Consider the following 17,850-nt stretch of genomic DNA (forward strand, 5'->3'; position numbering starts at 1 on the left):
AGAGAGAGAGAGAGAGAGAGAGAGAGAGAGAGAGAGACATACATGTACAGGAAAACAGAATTAGAGAAATAGAAGAAACTTACACAGAGACAAACAGGCAAATTTCCACCTGGAAAAATCTGGACTGTTCTTGAATTTGCCAGAGAGCTTGGCTGTTCATGTTCCTTGGAGAAATAGAGCATTTTCTGAGGGAAGTAGAGCCTGCTTAGAACCTGAGGTACAATTCAGTGAAAACATAAATTGTTAACTGGGAATAATTAAGACAACAAACAACAAAAAAAGTTCTTACATTTGCATGGTACTATACAAAGTTCTTTTCTCACAATATGAAGTAGGTGGCATCATCATCTCCATTTTCGTTCTCAAAAGACCCCACTTCCACTTTTATCAGATTGGGAATTCTCTCCACAGATGTTAATTACAACCCCTCCACATCTTAGTCTATAGCTAAATGAGCTTGTTTGATCACAAGTTCAGAGGTAGAGAAGCCCTAGAGGTCTCCTAGTCCAGTTCCCTTATTTTACAGGTGGAGAAACTAAAGCCCATAGAATTTGTCAATGGGACTGAACTTGACTCTAATCTGTGGATGGCAGGAGCTGAACAGATCAAACTAGAGACAGGAGCATCAGGAAACAAACAGCAGTTTAATTTCAAAGTGAGGGAAGTAGTTTGCAAGCAAGGACACGTGTTGACCCCACTCCTGGTGAAATGACTTGTTCAAGGTGCTGCAGTTATTATGGGTGGCAGAACTGGGATTTGAACCCAGCTTCTCTAATTTTAGTGCTCTTTCTACAGTAACATAGTGGCATCTCTCCTGTGGCCAAAAAGAGATCAGTCCTGGTGATGAGCCTTTCCAAATTCAGCTAGACAGCTCTTCAGATTGCATCCACACTTATGTCACTGGGTACATTCTCAAAGCCTGCCAGAGTTTGTAATTCTGTCATAGCCTGAGAACCTGTTGCTAACACCACAATAACAGGGCATCAAAATAGGACTCCAATGGAAGAATCTTCATTATCTTGAGGTGAGAGCAGGATCTTAGAGGTGAGAAAATTTGCATGTGATCACATAGCTCATAATTACCAGGACACAAATTCAGGTCTTCTGATAGCCTTTCCCCTTCCTATTAACTTAAATAGGAGATCAGTTAAAATTTTTGAGGCAAGAAAAACCAAGTGCCTCATCTCCACAATTTTTCTCATTCCCAAGGATTTTTGGCCTCTTAAACAAATAAATGAATGGGAGGAAGAAAAGGTAAAATAACCAAAACTCCTAGGGATATCCACTTGGAATTATCTCCCTTCCCCTCTTCCTCCATCCTTTGTTTCAAATTTCTGCCTTTGTTGTGCATAAGTAACCATCTGCATAACATTCTAGGCTTTGAGCTCTACCCTACAAACATGAGGAGACTCAGGCCTACTCAGTTCTCTACCAGAGGGAGCCACTTTGACACACTTGGGAATTTCTATCTACAGTGTTCCCTGTTCTGGAATTTTATATGAAGGCCATGATATGAAAGGGCTCCCTCCATGTGATAGGCTATCATTTCTGTTTCCTTCTAAATCATGCTTTCATGTATGAGGTAATATTCAACTTAGTAAGAGGCTATTGGTAGAGGAGATAGAGAGGGCTAGCTTTTGAATCAGAGAGACCAGGTGTCAAACCCTGCTTCTAATGCAAACCAGCTACATGATCCTTGGCAAGACATTGAACCTTTCAGTGTCCCCTAGGTAACTCTAAAACCAGAAATTATAGCCTAGTTACATATCCATAGCAGGTAGAGAGAATTTCTGTAGCAGAGGTTCCCCCTAACAATGGATAGCGAGGTGGTGCAGTGCCAGGCCCTGAGTCAAGAAGACACCTATTTTTGAGTTCAAATCTCATCTCAGACACTTACTAGCTGTGTGACCCTAGACAAGTCACTTCCCCCTGTTTGCTTCAGTTTCCTCATCTATAAAATGAGTTGGAGAAGAAAATGACACACCACTCCAGTATCCTTGCCAATAAAAGCCCAAATGGGGTCAGCAAGAGTCTGAGACAACAAACAATTAAAAATAATAATTAAAAAAACAAGTAACTGCATAACCAATGATCCCATCCCTACCACCCTTCTATGATGACTAGTGAAGGAAAAAAATGTAACAAATGTTGTGTTCTAGTAACCTAAGCTTGTAACTGAAAGCAGATCAAGTAAGAAACAGGTTTGTGAGCAATCCAGAAGCCTTCTAGGGTAAATTTAATTATTTCTAGATAATAAATAATAGTAACTTTAGCTAAAAAACAGACAGACAGAAAAGATAGCTGGAAGAACTGGTGATTGGATCGAAATGACCAGGGCTGATGAGGTTGAAGGTGGAAGGGGGTTCGTACAACAGTATGCATAGTCACCTTATTACTTAATATTTTTCTTTTCAGGAAATGAGAAAGTATATAAATCTGTCAAAGGAACTTTCTTCCTGATTAGGAATCCTAGGAAGTGTAAGCCTGGGTTCGATCTCTCCTCTTCCAAGCTCTGGCCAACTCTGGCCCCTCTAACGGTCTGAAGCATGAAAGGATTATTCTCCACCAAGTAGGAGGGTCTTTTTCAAATGATCTTGAACCCAGGATTGCAAAAGAACAAATAAGGACAGTCTTCATGAGTTGGGATGTATTCCATGATCTAGGGTGCCATTAAAGGGATCTGAGGTTTCATAGACCCAGGTTCAGGGACATAAAGTTTCTCTCACTCTGGTTCTGCCTCCACCCCAAAATAACTCTAAGGAAATCTCTAAAACAAAGCTTAAGTATGGTTCATGTTATATAATATTGTCTCCCTACAATATGAGAATCCCTATAAAAAAGGCACACAGTGTACAATGCAGGCTTCAGGTATGGAATAGTTTATTTTCTCCAACACAGAAACTGCATAAGACTCACAGGTGTGCCTTAACAAATACAGAAGACATAAAACATATCAAAGAACTTATTATACTCCTACATGAAGGTCATAAGATCATAGATTTAGAGTAGACATTGAGTCTAACACCATCCCTCTCTCACCAACCACAAGGCTTTACTACAAAGAGTTCACAACTGACTCTCTAAAAATTGCATTTTTTTCCTTAAGGACTCTCTACTTTGAAAAAACAGTGTAATGGGTCAGCCTATAACACCAGCACAGAAACTCTGCTTGTATTAGCTTTTGTGGACAGGCAGTCCCAGCATGGGAAACATGGTGGTTCCTTACTCAAAGCTATTGGGAGCAGCTCCTTCCTTCTTACCTCTGCAACTCAATTTCCCTTTCTTCCTTATTTCAGTAATAACTTCCCCAGTGCCTACTGGGCAGTTGTAATGGGGCTCCTTGTTTTCAAAACTCTTTTATGTCAGAAACAAAATAATGAATGCTTCATTGAGCTAATTTGACTTCGGATGTGACCCATATTGGTTCTAGCAGTGGTCTAAAAAGTGATGTAGAATAGAATTTCAGCATCACAGAGTTGGAAGGAAACTCAGAGACCATCTAGTTGGACTCTGAACTGAATAAGAATTCCCTATTCAACATACCTGACAAATGTTCATCCATCCTTTGCTTGAAGACTTCCAGTGAGTGGGAACAAAGTACTGTCTGAAACAGCCTACACTACTTTTAATTGTTAGGAAGGGGAGGTTTTGTTTTTGTTGTTTTGTTTTGTTCATTTGTTTGTTTTTCTGACATTAAACCTGAATTTCTCCTTTGGAAAATTCTACCCATTTCTCCTTCAAGAATGTTTTAAGACTCTTCACCATACTGATTGACCTCCTCTGGAATCCTCTAATGCCCTTCCCTAAAATTATGTCTAGAAATAAATGGGTGTTGTGACCAAATCCAAATCACATGCCACCTGATTTGGAGCCCACCATTAAGCCACTTTATATTTGTCTTTGTCTCTATCCTACATCCTGTAATAGCTTGAAACAGCTTTAGGCATAGTCCTGGGTATTACCCAAGGCATAGTCTCAGGGTTATGGTACAAGTTTATCTTAAGAAGAGACCACTCTATTCTGTTCCTGCTGATCAAGTAGGGTCCCCACACCCTTTACCCAGAACATGACCCCAGCCTGTCCCCATTTACCCTCTCCACACTGTTCTGGGAGGGACACCCTTGTATCCTTGTACCATCTTCCCAAATTAGTCCTGAGCTATATATCTAACGAATGGCAACTTTTGGCTTCTGTGCATCATTGCTTAAGCTAGTTTGCCTCCCCAGTTGTGGTTTTAGCCTTTATAAGCATTGTATGTACCCCAATTCTGGGCTGCCTAATTTGAGTGTATACTCCAGGCAGTCGCGAATTTAATCAATAAATCCACACCTAAATTTACCTTCAACCCAGGCCTCATCTTACTCTTATTCTTTGCACAACAGGGCACAATACTCCAGATGGTGTCTGATCAGTGCAGTACATAGCATTGCTCACTTTTCCAGTCCAACACACAGCTGGAACTTGAATAGGGCAAACAGGCCTTTGTCTCAGGTGCTCAGATTCAGAGAGGCACTATGTCTACCTTGGGGAGTAGTCTCACTCAATTTAGCTACTGGCACTGGATGTAAAAACAGACAGAACACCAAAACATTATCCTTCTGTTTTCCAAACCAATTGTTTGATGTGGGCTAGGGAAGGTAAAAACTAACAACATGAGCCAATGTCTCATGGGAGCATGGTATAGTGAAAAGAACATCTGATTTGTAGTCAGGAGACTTGAGTCAGGTTTGGTTTTACCACTTAGCAATTGTATTACCTTACTAAGGTTCAGTTTCTTTATTTTCAAAAAGGGGATGATAATAATAACTAGCCAGGATAAGCTGACAGTAACTGGAGGGAATGAGGAAATAGAATATTGGAAAAACCTACAAACAAAGGTAAGAAAGAGATGATAAGGGAAAACAGGATTCCTAAGAGTAGAACCCTGGGAAAAATTGGTAGAAATTGTAAGTCAAGGTGCCTTCCCTTGTCTAAAATCTTTTGGGATTCTTAGGCATCATAACTTTGGGTCTCTTTCCTCATAGTTTGCAAATTTGTCATTCAAAAAAAACCTAACCCTTCCCCCCAATAATAAATGATCATAACTTAAGACTCAGAAAGATTACCTCATCTCATTGATATTCCTACAGTATCAAGACATCAAGAGGAAGGCCTGTATGTAGCATTTCAGATGGAACTCATGGAAGATTCACAGAAAGACGTAGATGAAAGTTGCATAAAATGAGTGGGCATTGAAGTATATTAACCTGTAATTGCCAGATTGTGGAGTTCCCAGAGCTGTGTGATTACACCTCCATTAGAGAATCAATAGCACATTTAAAATAGGACTTTTAATGATTTTTCTGTTTTATTATTTTATTTACAAGTTCTTTTTCATATTTAATTTATATTCAAGTTTGAAATGAAAAAATAAGCTATTGCTACTTCCCCATTTTAATTTTAGAGTAAAGCAATAATTTGTAAAGATTTTTAAAAAGCAGGTTTCAAAAAAATGCATAAATGATTCTTTTGGGCATTCCCTAGTAAAATGGTCTTGGATATATTTTGTATATATTATATATAAATATGTGTTCTTTTTGTCTCCCCATTAAAATATGAACTCCTTGAGGACAGGACCTTTTTCATCTTTATCTTTGTGTGGCTAGCACGTAGAAAACATTTAAAGAATGCTTGTGGATTGGGTGAATGATTAAATGAATGCTTATATTATCTCAGAGTAAAGGAATCTGAGAAAAGCTAATAACCATAAAAATATTTTTAAATGTGTCTTTCCTTAAATAACATGACAAATCTTAAAAGTAAATTTTATTAGCTCTGACAAACCTAAATGCTACCTCAAAAAGAGGTTTTAATAGCCCAAAGGAAGACTAGATGGGAAGTTAGTATCAGTGCCTTTGTGTCTTCTCTTAGGGATAATCGTTGTCAAGATATAGTGGAGAGAGGTAAGGAGCTAGGAGAAATATGGGACATGAGGAAGGCAACATCTTGTAACCATGCCCAGGACATAATGGGTACTTAATAAATGTTTAATTTAATTAATAAATTCTTGTTGAATCTTATCTATAGGAGGGATATTGTTCTTGTTTGTCTTTTGTCTTCAAAGAGGAATAATGACTTCATGGACCATGCCTTGACTTGCCAGTGAATTGGATTTAAGGGAGGAAGAGCTGTACAAAGTCATCAGCCTCACTTTCTCTTCCTGAGTCATCTAGGTCCAGTGGGAAGACAAAAGTCAAGGCACTGGCAATAGCCTAGGATGCAGTGAATGTCCTTTGATGCCTGACTAAGCTGTAAACAATCCACAGTGCCTTGCCATTGGAACAAATTGTTCTCATCCATTCATTCCACCAGAGAAAGCCTTCACATGCTTGAAGTACATATCCCCCTAACTCAATGACTGGTTTGAAGACTATTAGTTGCCCTCAACCTGGGTTAGCCCATCTGTTGAGATGCTTTACCAGGGTGTGGCTACTGCATATGTTATAGCTTCTTGGAGCCACAGATGATAATTGAGTGAATGGGCGGGGGGGTGGGAGTAGCAGGGGACAACAAAGGCAGATGAACATTCCTGAAAAGGGCTTCTGAATACCCCATACACCCCATTAAGGGCTCACTATATGCTAGACAATGTGCTAAGCACTGGGGTCACAAATACAAGCAAATATGATAGGCCCTATCCTCAAGGAGCTTACATTCTAATGGGGGACAGCAACCCATAAAGGGGGAAGGGAGAGGGAATATTATCTCAGTGAGGAGGAGGCAGATGGAGCAAAAGGTGATAATAGGAGCCGTGGATGAAAGATGGTCCATACTTGTTGCATGGAGGAATATGGACTCAGCCCTTCAGAGTCAAACTGTGGGTTATTAATCTGCTACTACCACAGTTTTACAAAAACTAGAGAGAAGCAGGGTAAGAAAAAGGAAATCGTGTACATAAAAGAGCTACTTAATTAGGCTATAATGGTAAGTGAATAAATTCATAACACATGTGATCCAATGTATTTGTTTAAAAAAAATGAGGATTAGTGTGCACATAAAATTCTATAATATCATAATTTAGGTCTATATAACTACCATCTAAGTACTGTTTCTCTTTTCTACATAAATTTTAAGTGAGTAAAACTTTTTAGGTCCTATAAATATTCCTTTTTAATCCTTGGGCTCATTTATACTGACTTTAATTGTCAGCATTAGAAATAGTTAGTGGGTAAGTACCAAAGTCCACAAGGATTAAGCCAGAATCATTGTCAAATCTTCCTAATCTTTCCTCAAGATGGATCCAAGAAAATGATAGTCACATTATAGTTTCTCAATGGAAGTACCAGAAACCAAGTTTCAGTTTAAGAGTCCTTAATAGGGGCGACCTGGTAGCACAGCGAGTAAGAGCACTGGCCCCAGTATTGGGATGACCTGGGATCAAATCTGGGCTCAGACACTTAGCACCCACTCAGAAACACCTGGCCGTGTAACCTTGAGCAAGTTACTTAACCCCAATTGCTTTAAAAAAAAGAGTCTTTAATTTAAAAAAAAAATTGCAAAGTAAATATGTTAATTCTGGGTCAATAAATGTGCCAAGGGTTGGGTATACAAGGACTCTTCCAATGGGACTAGGGAGAAGAACAAATACTATACACTATAGTATTGACAAAAATTTCTTGCCCAAATGATTCATATCTTGGATTGCCTATTTGCCACTACCCATCCATGCCTTGTGTTACAACTCTATGTATTCTTCTAGATTATTATAGTCTGGGTCAATATATGTAACTCAGTGTTCAGCCTGATGCATTTGTATAAAACTCTTCATTGGTGGAGAGGATGATGCTACATGCCTGTGTGAAGGGTGGATGGAGTTGGAGAGAACTTGGGAAAAGAGAGATCTTTTAGCTTCTGGTTTCCAGAGAGGATATATAAACTGGCATCAATATATCCTTAATTTCTAGACTGGTTTCTAGAGACCTGGAGGATTTTCCCCTTGGTTGAGTTTCTTGCCCCCACTGGGAGAGTTCATTCACGCTCTGTATTGCCTAGCATATTATATCTGCATAACTTCTATGACTTCTTTTTGTTATTAGCTTGGATAAATGGGTTTATCTACTACTCACTAGTTGTGATAGTCTCTGTATAATTAGCATTTGGTAGGAAGCTTGGGGACCTCCTTCCCCATTAAGGGACAGTGACCACTAAAGTGGAATGAACCAAAAATTATTTCCCCTAGACTAGAAATATTAAATTCTAGTTCAATATCTTCCATTGGAGGAGAGTAGCCATCTTGTACCCCAATTTCCTATTCCCCTGCAGGAACCAGTTTTTCTTATAGAGGAGTGGGCAAGATTACAGAGATATCTATCTATTCATGCTTCCTTAAACAGCCTCATTAAGAAAAATACATGTGGACAGAAAGATAACATAAATGGACAACACACGTACCCTACACCTTTAGAGATCAAATTATAAAACATGCACAGTGCTTCACAACCTTAAAGTGCTATGTAAACATTAGTTGTTATTATGTAAACTTACTAAAACACATAAACAAACCAGTCCCATATGGCAACAGTCTCTTGAGTATGTCATTTTGAATTTTATTCCTAACCACTTCATTTTTACTAACCTTGGGGTCTTCTCTGCAAATACCCAGTTTAGCAAGTGATAGAATCTCACAGAGCCTTGGTCTCCTCATCTGTAAAATGAGGATAATAACATCTGCATACAGCTTACCTAAGGGCTATTGTGAGGAAAGCCCTTTCCTAACCTTAAAGCACTGTATAATTGTGAGTTGTTATTGTTAATAAAAATTTTGACTAGAAGCTGACCTTGCTTCTGTAGCAACCAAAAGAAGACTAAAGAAAATAACTAATCTTTGGACTGGCAGATGTTTTGTGGGAAGGGATGCAAAAGGACAGCATGAGTTTAAGCTGGTGATTGTTGTTCTTTCTGCTTGTCTTTTGCTCTTGAAGATGAATGTGGCATCATGGAAGTGATGCCATAACATGAAAGTGAATTGGATTTAAGTGAGGGAGGGCTGCGCACAGTCACCAGCCTCACTTTCTTCTCTGGAGCCATCTGGGTCCAGTGGCCAGATATATGTCAGGATGACTGGAGATGGCCCCAGGTGTGGTGGAAGACGTTGATCTTTTTTAGTTTGACTGAAGCAATGCCCATTCAGTGATTATGGTTAGGTAACCAAATGAGGCAAAGAATGGCTTCTTTAAGCTGGTCCAGAAAAAGGCTGGTGATAAATGCTCAGGAAAACAAGGATTTTTAAAAAAGTTATGTTGGAAGCAAATTATTAAAGAACTTATAAAGCCCTGATTTGAGATAGATGAGATAATAGTGGAAGAAGGTAGCAAGCTCACATATTATTTTGTTACTGTTCTTTTCTACCAAGAGAACATCTTTGGATTAGGAAGAATAGAACAAAAATGATTAAGAGGGAGCTAAAAGTAAAGATACATTAGGGGATGGTGATAGAGCACCCTGCTGACCTCAAGAATTCAAGTTATCGGACTTGAACAAACTATATCCCAAAATACAGGAAGAACTGGTTGGTGTAATTGTTATTCATCCTTGAAAAATCATGGCAAATGTTTTATGCTATGTATAATCTAGTGTGCTTGACTTTGATTCTGGGTAAATTTCTAGAATATTTTACTAAAGTGATGGTTTGTGAGCATTAGAAAATGATGATGACAAAGAGCCAGCATGGCTTCATCAAGAACAGGTCAGACCAGACTAACCTCATTTTCTTTTTTGACAGAGTTACTAGCCTGGTAGTCGAGGAAACACCATAGAAACACCATAGACATAGCATACTGGGATTTCAGTAAGGCATTTGATGAAGAATCTTGTGCTATTCTTGTAGACAAGTTGAAGAGATATAGAATAGAAAAAAATAGTACAGTTAGGGGGATTTGGAATTGGTTGAATGATTGTACTCAAATATAGTGATTAACAGATCAATGGAGACCTGAGGGAGTTCTCTCATGGGATGCTTCTCTGCTCTGTTCAATATTTTTATCAATGATTTGGATGATAGCATGGCATGCTTATTGAATTTGCAGATGACAGGAACCTAGGAGGGATAACTAACTTGTTGGATGAGAGAATAAAGATTTGCAGAATCCTGACAAAGTAGAATAATTGACTGACTTAGATAAGGTGAAATATAACAGGGAAAAATGTAAAGTTCTACACTTGTTTAAAAATAAAAATCAGTTGGAAGAACACAGGATAGAGAGATGTGGCTAGACAATAGTTAATGTGAGTAAGACCCCGGAGTTTTAGTGGAGAGCAAGCTCCATATATGTCAAGAGTGTCACATTTTTAATAGATCTGGGATGTAGTCACTCCATCCAACTATGCAATTAAGCTTCATTCAACAATCATTTGTCAGATAACTATTATGCACCAGGTCTTATGCCAAGGGTGGGGATGCAAAGACAAAAATGGAATCATTCACTACTCTCAAGAAGCTTGTATTCTAATGGGATGGGGACATGTGCACAGATATACACACACACACAAATACATATGTATATATACACATATGTATGTGTGTATGTATGTATGCGTGAATATAGACACACACAAAGTAAAACAAAATAATAAAAAAGGGCTCCTGAACTGGATGGAGGGCAAGAAGTCAGAAAAAAAGCATTGTTTTGGAGGTGGCACAGGCTATAAATTGAAAGAAATTAGGGATTCCAAGAATTGAGGTGAGGACGGAGAACATTCTAGGTATGGATGACAATCCATACAAATACCTGGAAGCAAACAGAGAATAGCCAAAAGATCAATTGGGTTGACTGTAGAGAAGAGTGACTTTAGGATAAGGGCGTGCATTAGGGATATCAATTTGGCAGCTGTGTGGATGACAAATTTCAAGGCAGGGGAAAAGAGGGTTCTGGAGGTAAGGACACCAGTTAGGAAGCTATGGAAGTTGTCCCAGAGAGAGGTGGTAAAGGCTGAAACTAGACCACATGAATAGAAAGAAAGATGTTTAGATGTTTCGGTGGTAGAATTGACAAGACTAGGAAACTGGTTGTATATGGGAAAATAAGAAAGAGCTGAAAGCTACTACTTTAAGACTGAACCTGGGTGAGAGGAAAGATGGTGGGTCTCAACATAAAAAGAGAAAATTAAAAGAAGATTGAGTTTAGAGGTAAAGAGAATTAATTTTATTCATTATATTGAGTATCAGATGTTTATGAGACACACTAGTGGAAATATTGAACTAGAACTTAGGAGAGAGATGAAACCTAAGTACATAGATTTACAGTCATTGGTAAGGAGAAGAAGATTGAAACTGTGGGAGCTCATGAGGTCTCTTAAGATTAGGGGAATTAAGAGAAAGAAGATAGAGAAGAGAGCTCTGGGCAGAGCCTTGGTGAATACTTATATATGACAATTAGGACATAGATGATGATCCAGCAAAGAAGACTGAAAAGGAAAGTTCAGACAGTTAGAAAAATCAGGAGAAGGCAGTGTCAGGGAAACTCACAGAGGAGAGTATCCATAAGTGTGTGTGTATGATATGTGTGGGTGCACATGCACACACATATATGTGTATGACAGGGGTAGTCAACAAGTATCAATTGCTGAAGACAAGTAGAAAAATGTCTATTGGGTGTAGTGATTGACAGATTAATGGTAATTTTGAAAAGAGAAGTTTCTGTCTAGTGCTGGGGTAACAAATCAGATTATAAAAGGCTGAGAAATGTGGATCACAACAAATCATCTATACTTGCCCATCCGATGTGATTCTTGTCAATGCTGTCCCACAAATCGACACAGGAGCTCTACCCAATGTACTAGGGGCTTTCTTCTTGACATTGAATGGATACTAATGGAGCTCATAGATTGTCTATTGATTACCATTTACACAATGTGATATATATAATATGAGAAAGCAAATATATCTATATACATATATGTGTGCATATATATGCATATATATATATGCATACATTTGTGGAAAAGCTCATGTGAACTTACGCTGTGTTAATAATTCCTAAAGCAAAGGGAATTCCCACTCTGCAATGCCTTGGTAGTGCTATATCTATAGTATTTTGTTTAATTCTGAGTGCCACAGACTCAGAATGATATTGACACATCTAAAGAAAGATGAGTGTATATATGAGGTGTCCAGAAATCAGACCACAGGAGGGTTAGTTTAAGGAACTGTGGATGTTTAACCTTGGAAAAGGGGGAACTAGATGACGCAGTGGGAAGAATGCTGGAGTCAGGAAGACTCATCTTCTTGAGTTCCAATCTGGCCAGACACTTTCTAGCTGTATGACCTTAGGCAAGCGACTTAATCCTGTTTGTCTCAATTTCTCATCTATAAAATGAGCTGGGGAAGAAAATGGCAAACCACTCTAGTATCTTTGCCAAGAAAATCCTAAATGAGGTCATGAAGAGTCAGGCACAACTGAATATGGCTGATCAACAAACTTTGAAGAAGAAGCTCTAAGAGGGCTGAGCTGGGGGGGTGGAGTGGGTGGGCAAACAGGGCACAATGGCTATTTTCTAGTATCTTTAGGACTGTCACGTGTAAGAGAAATTAGACTTGTTCCCTTTGCTCCAGAGGGCAAATTTTGGAGAAGTAGGAGGTGATTATCAAAAGGCATATTTTAGTTCAATATCCGCAAAAACTTCCTAACAGTGAAAGCTGGCCAAAAATGGAATTGGCTGCTTAGGAAGGCAGTGGCTTCCCCCTTACCAGATGTGGGCAAGGGAAGACTACATGCCCACCTGCCAGGGATATTCAATTCAACCCAATAAACATTTATCAAGTGCCCACTATGTCCCAGACACTATACTAAGGGCTGGGGACACAAATAAGAAAAAGAAAGACATTTCTTATCCTTAAGGAGCTTCTAATCTAATGAAAGAAGAAAATACACAAAAGGAAACTGAAGAGCGAGGGCACCAAGGGGTCCCAGGTGCAAGGGCATAATGTTTATGAAGACCTAACCAAGTAGAACTACTGATGGAAATTGCCCAGTTACCTGGAAAGTTCTAAGCTCTTTATAAAGGAAGGTTTGGGGAGAAATTTATTACACTGTTCTCTGACCCTCCAATCATAGGAGAGGCAACTGAGGGAGCTGAGGTGATGAATATTAAGAAAAAACAAACAACCTCCTTCCCCCCCCAAAAAAAAAACTGAGTTAATCTCCTTGGTTATAAAAATTACAGGTGATGAACTTATCCTGAAGGAAGAATGGTGTTCTGTGGTGTCAAAACCAGTAGAGTTGCTAATGGAAGATAAAGGATATGACAGAAGGGATTCCCACTTGGGAATAGGATGGGCTAAGTGACCTCTGGGATTCCTTCTAGCTCTAAGATTCTGTAATTCTGTAGAAAATAAGCTTGGACTAATACAATTAATTGAGTCAGGTGCTAGGAAAGAGGGCTGGGAAAAACAGAAGGAAGCACCTGGAAAAACCTGTTACTGCTTCAAACCTTTATGACCCTTTCTTGTGATTAGGACCAGTGGCTCCTAGGGCTCACAGATTTAAAGCTGGAAGGTACTCTAAAGGTCATTGAGTCAAACACCCTCCTATGAGAAAAACTAGACTGGAAAAGGGAGGTGATTTGCCCAAGGTCACCCAGGTTGTAAGTGGCAACCTGAGGACTCAAGCCTAGGGTTCTAACTCCAAACCCAGGGCTCTTTCCACTCCCCATGTTTTTCTATTACTTGAAGTCTAAATAACTTGCACTCCAAAATTTGGTCACTCTATAGCAAAATGTAACTGTGCTTGGATCGATTTGTGTGCTGCACCACAGGGAACAGGAGGCGGGAAAAGTGACCCACCAGAGAAGGGAAAATGGGTAATGATAGGGACATAGGGGTGTGGTTTCCACAGAATCATCAGACTAGACAGGAACCCAGAGACTCCCTAGTCACTCTCTCATTATACAGCAGCTGAAGTCTTAAAGAACTGAAGCAACTGGCTCAAAGTATAACACAGAGAAAGGAATCCACTGCCACTTTTCTGATTCCTAATCTAGTTAATGTTAATTCCATTTTATGTCAAGATGATCTTTGGAGGAGAAATCCATCTATCTCTTTCTCCCTCCCTACTTTTCTTTCCCTCCTCTTCTCTTCTCTCTCTCTCTCTCTCTCTCTCTCTCTCTCTCTCTCTCTCTCTCTCTCTGTCTCTCTATCTCTCTGTCTCTGTCTCTCTGTCTCTCTGTCTCTGTCTCTGTCTCTGTCTGTCTCTCTCTCTCTCTCTCTCTGTCTCTCTATCTCTCTGTCTCTGTCTCTCTGTCTCTCTGTCTCTGTCTCTGTCTCTCTGTCTGTCTCTGTCTCTCTGTCTGTCTCTGTCTGTCTGTCTCTGTCTGTCTGTCTGTCTGTCTGTCTCTCTCTCTCTCTCTCTCACCCCCCACCTTTTCCCTTTCTCTCTATCAACCTTAGGTAACAGCAATGCAAAGATAATCCAAGATCCAATCCAATAAAAGGATAGGGAACCTCCTAGAGGACTGTATAATCTCTGGGAAAAGGAGGCTTTTGATGGATGGATGCTTCATTTTATTAAATTATAATTAGAGTCAGGCCACTGCTCCAGTGACATCCTGAACACCCCCAGAAAGAGTAAACTATTTAGAAATTGCTTCCAATAGAAAATAATTTCCCCATTCCTTCCCCTTCCCACTATAATCCTGAAAGTAGCCAGGTCCATCCTGTACTCCATGAAAAACAAAGTTTCTTCAATATTTCAAGGTCTGCAATTTAATCCATGTGGGCACTCCTTTCACCAACTCAGATTGCATTGCCTCTGCCATTTAGTATATGGTCTTTGAAAAATGCTTGACTGAAAAATGTCTCTCTGTGGTCAGCCTGGCAATGAATGTTTCCTGACTTAGTTTGGCTGGTCAGACCTAAGGGGCATTTACTTGAGGCCTTTCCATATCAGTAGTACCTGCCACAGTTATAGATATAAAGTGCTGTTTGGTATGAGATATCTTTCTACCTCTTCTTCGCAGTCATGCTCATGATGATGGTGTATCACAGCCGTAACTTTGTTGTTGTTCAATCATTTTCAGTCATGTCCAACTCTTTGTGCCTCTGTTTGGGGTTTACTTGGCAAGGAATCTGGACAGGTTTGCCATTTTCTTCTCTAGTTCGTTTTACTGATGAAGAAACTGAAACAAAGAGGGTTAAGCCCAGGGTCACACAGCTAATAAGTATCTGAGGCCAGATTGGAACTTAGGAAGATGAGTTTTCCTGAATTCAGGCCTGGCACTCCATCCACTCTACCACCTCTCTGTCCTTGAACCATAACTAGCATGGAACAACTAGGGTCCAACAATTTGGAGGGCATGGAAATTTAAAATAACGAGCTGAAAAGATTGTATAATGGGGCGGCTAGGTGGCGCAGTGAATAGAGCACCGACCCTGGAGTCAGGAGGACCTGAGTTCAAATGCGGCCACAGATACTTAACACTTACTAGCCATGTGACCTTGGGCAACTCACTTAACCCCAATTGTCCTGCCTTCCCCCTCCAAAAAAAGAGATTGCACAATTTTAAAAGGTATTATATTTATGTGTTCACAATACTTGTTCTGCCTCAGCAGAGTAAAACAACTGAATTTAGCAAATTGTTAGTAAGAATAATTGGTTTATACCAAAGTATATACTTACTCTAACCTTGTCTCCCACACAGAAAGTATACCCAGGCAAGCTCCTTTGTGGTCCAGTTCCACATTGTTTTCTCCACAAAATGGCTTCCCAAGCAGTAGTTTCATGGTGTTTGAGATCTGTCCCCATGGAATCAGCATGCAAGGTCATCCCCTCCAGCATGGTACAGGAGATAGAATTCTGGTGGAGTCAGTAGACCAGTCGGGGTCAAATCCCACCTCAGACACTTACTGAAACTCACTGAATCTATTCTTCAGTTTCCTCATCTGTAAAATGAGGTTTGACTTCTCAGGCCTTATTTAGCTCTAACTCTTTTATTCTATTCATTTATTTTCATTACTTTTTGCATCATTTTTACATACTGAATTTGGAAGTTAAGGGCTTCTTTCATGGTACTTGCCCTGTGTGCCAAAATTCCTTGTTATTCTTCTGGAGGCAGGTCACAGAGGAAGAAACGATTGTCCTACTGGACATATACTCTTCTTTCCTAGGCATTTCCCAAGCCCCAGTATCCAGCACAGTGCTGGGGCATGAGACAGGAACAGTAGAGCCTGGATGAGGAGAGAAGACCTAGTTTATGTCCTATTCTTCATTTTCTTCAGCCCAAAATGCTCAAGTGGATCTGGGTTTCCACCTCTTAGACCAGACAGAAGATAGAGACAAAGTGACTTAGTTATTGGTGTTAATGCTGGGAGGGGAGACCTGAGATCCAGGATTAGTTCTGATGGTGACTCAGTTTCTCCTACTATAAAATGGGAAGACTTCTCCTTTCCCTGTTCCACCCATCCCCCACCTCTAGGGTTGTTGGCGGGCAGAACTGACTCACAGTGATATCATTTTTCACATAACAATTCAGCTGTTGCTTCCACTCCTGCTATAGACAGGCATATCGCATCTTACTTCCTGCCTTTGTGGCTTTGTTCAGGGTGATCCCCATGCCAGGAATTCCCTCCTCCTCCTCCCCCCTCCCCATCCCTTGTCTACTGAAACCCTGCCCATCCTTAAAGTCATGTTCTATCTCTTCCAGGAAGCTGACCATGATGCTCCCTGCCTGACGGACCTTATATAGCATTCTACTAACACCTCCCTTATGTTCATATCATGTATCATTTTATATGGCAGTTATTTTATATGTGACATACCTACCTACACTATTGTGAACTGCATGAGGGTGGGCTTCAGAGGTGGATGTAGGGGAGGTATAACAGGGCACACAGCTGCAAATGGGAGAGACAGCTGACACATCAAAAATCTGAAGAGCTTGCAGTGGGTCAGATCCTCTCCAGCTGCAGACACATTGGCATTCTGCTCCAATCTGATGTGCTTAACTGTGGCTCCCAGGATCCTGTTTATTTAATTTTCCTCTAATGATTCAATCCCTCTGGTCCTTTGATATAACTTGTTGTCAGTACTCCTATTCACTAATATTCCTGGTCTGATTCACCCCAACTTCCTCTGCTCCCTCTGTGTACTCTCTCCCTAGACTAAACCTCCAGGGGTAGATGTGGGTGGGGAGGGGGCTTTTTGAGGTGAAATTTTGATTGACAACACATACACTCCTGTGGGCTTGAATTACAATCCTCTCTCTCCTTCCCTTATCTTACTTCCTCATCTACTACATCTTCTGGTCAACACTCCCAGTAACATGTCCAGCTTGTACTGGAAAGTGAGGACAAGGAGCCTTTGTATCTCCCTGGCTGCCTAACCCAGAGGTAAGCAGACAGTAAAGGGATAGAAGGCAGGGACTTAATCAATTGTTTCATTGATACAGGGAACTCTGGTGTGAGGAAACTTTTTCTACCAAGGCAGGTCGGCACCTTCTCTGAAACTTAGAGACTTTCCCAGAGCACTGAGAGCATAAGTGATTTGCTCAGGGTCACCCAGCCAGCGTATATCAAAGGTAGGACTTGAGTGTGTCATGACTGGTTCTCTAGCTACTAAGCCAGGCTGCCTCTCATTACATATAGTAGGAAGTTTAGTTAATTCTTGTTTAATTAAATGACTGATTTCTTCCAGTTATTCAGTAAAATAAAACGTATTTGAGTGTTAACTCTGTGACTAGCACAGTGCTGGAAGAGATATAAGGGAAGAAAAAGACAAAATCTCTACCTTCAAATAGTTTTTAATTTAGTTAGTGAGATAAGGCATATCTGTCTGTCTACATTATATATATATATATATATATATATATATACACACACAC

At 40.0% G+C, this 17,850-nt stretch overlaps 2 long non-coding RNA genes across 2 annotated transcripts in view; one reads left to right on the forward strand and one right to left on the reverse strand.

The window, feature by feature from the left end:
* Positions 1 to 17,850, reverse strand: part of LOC138154943 (uncharacterized) — a 40,358-nt gene that overhangs the window by 20,698 nt on the left and 1,810 nt on the right. The window contains exon 2 of the long non-coding RNA XR_011166713.1: positions 84 to 212. This is a non-coding gene — a long non-coding RNA (uncharacterized lncRNA). The remainder of the gene's footprint in view (positions 1 to 83; positions 213 to 17,850) is intronic.
* Positions 17,239 to 17,850, forward strand: part of LOC138154942 (uncharacterized) — a 27,455-nt gene continuing 26,843 nt past the window's right edge. Inside the window, exon 1 of the long non-coding RNA XR_011166712.1 lies at positions 17,239 to 17,359. This is a non-coding gene — a long non-coding RNA (uncharacterized lncRNA). The remainder of the gene's footprint in view (positions 17,360 to 17,850) is intronic.

The sequence above is a fragment of the Petaurus breviceps genome, unplaced genomic scaffold (assembly GCF_028583685.1).
Source record: "Petaurus breviceps papuanus isolate PSGF00001 unplaced genomic scaffold, PetGlider_PUasm1.0 91133, whole genome shotgun sequence".
NCBI lineage: Eukaryota > Metazoa > Chordata > Mammalia > Diprotodontia > Petauridae > Petaurus > Petaurus breviceps.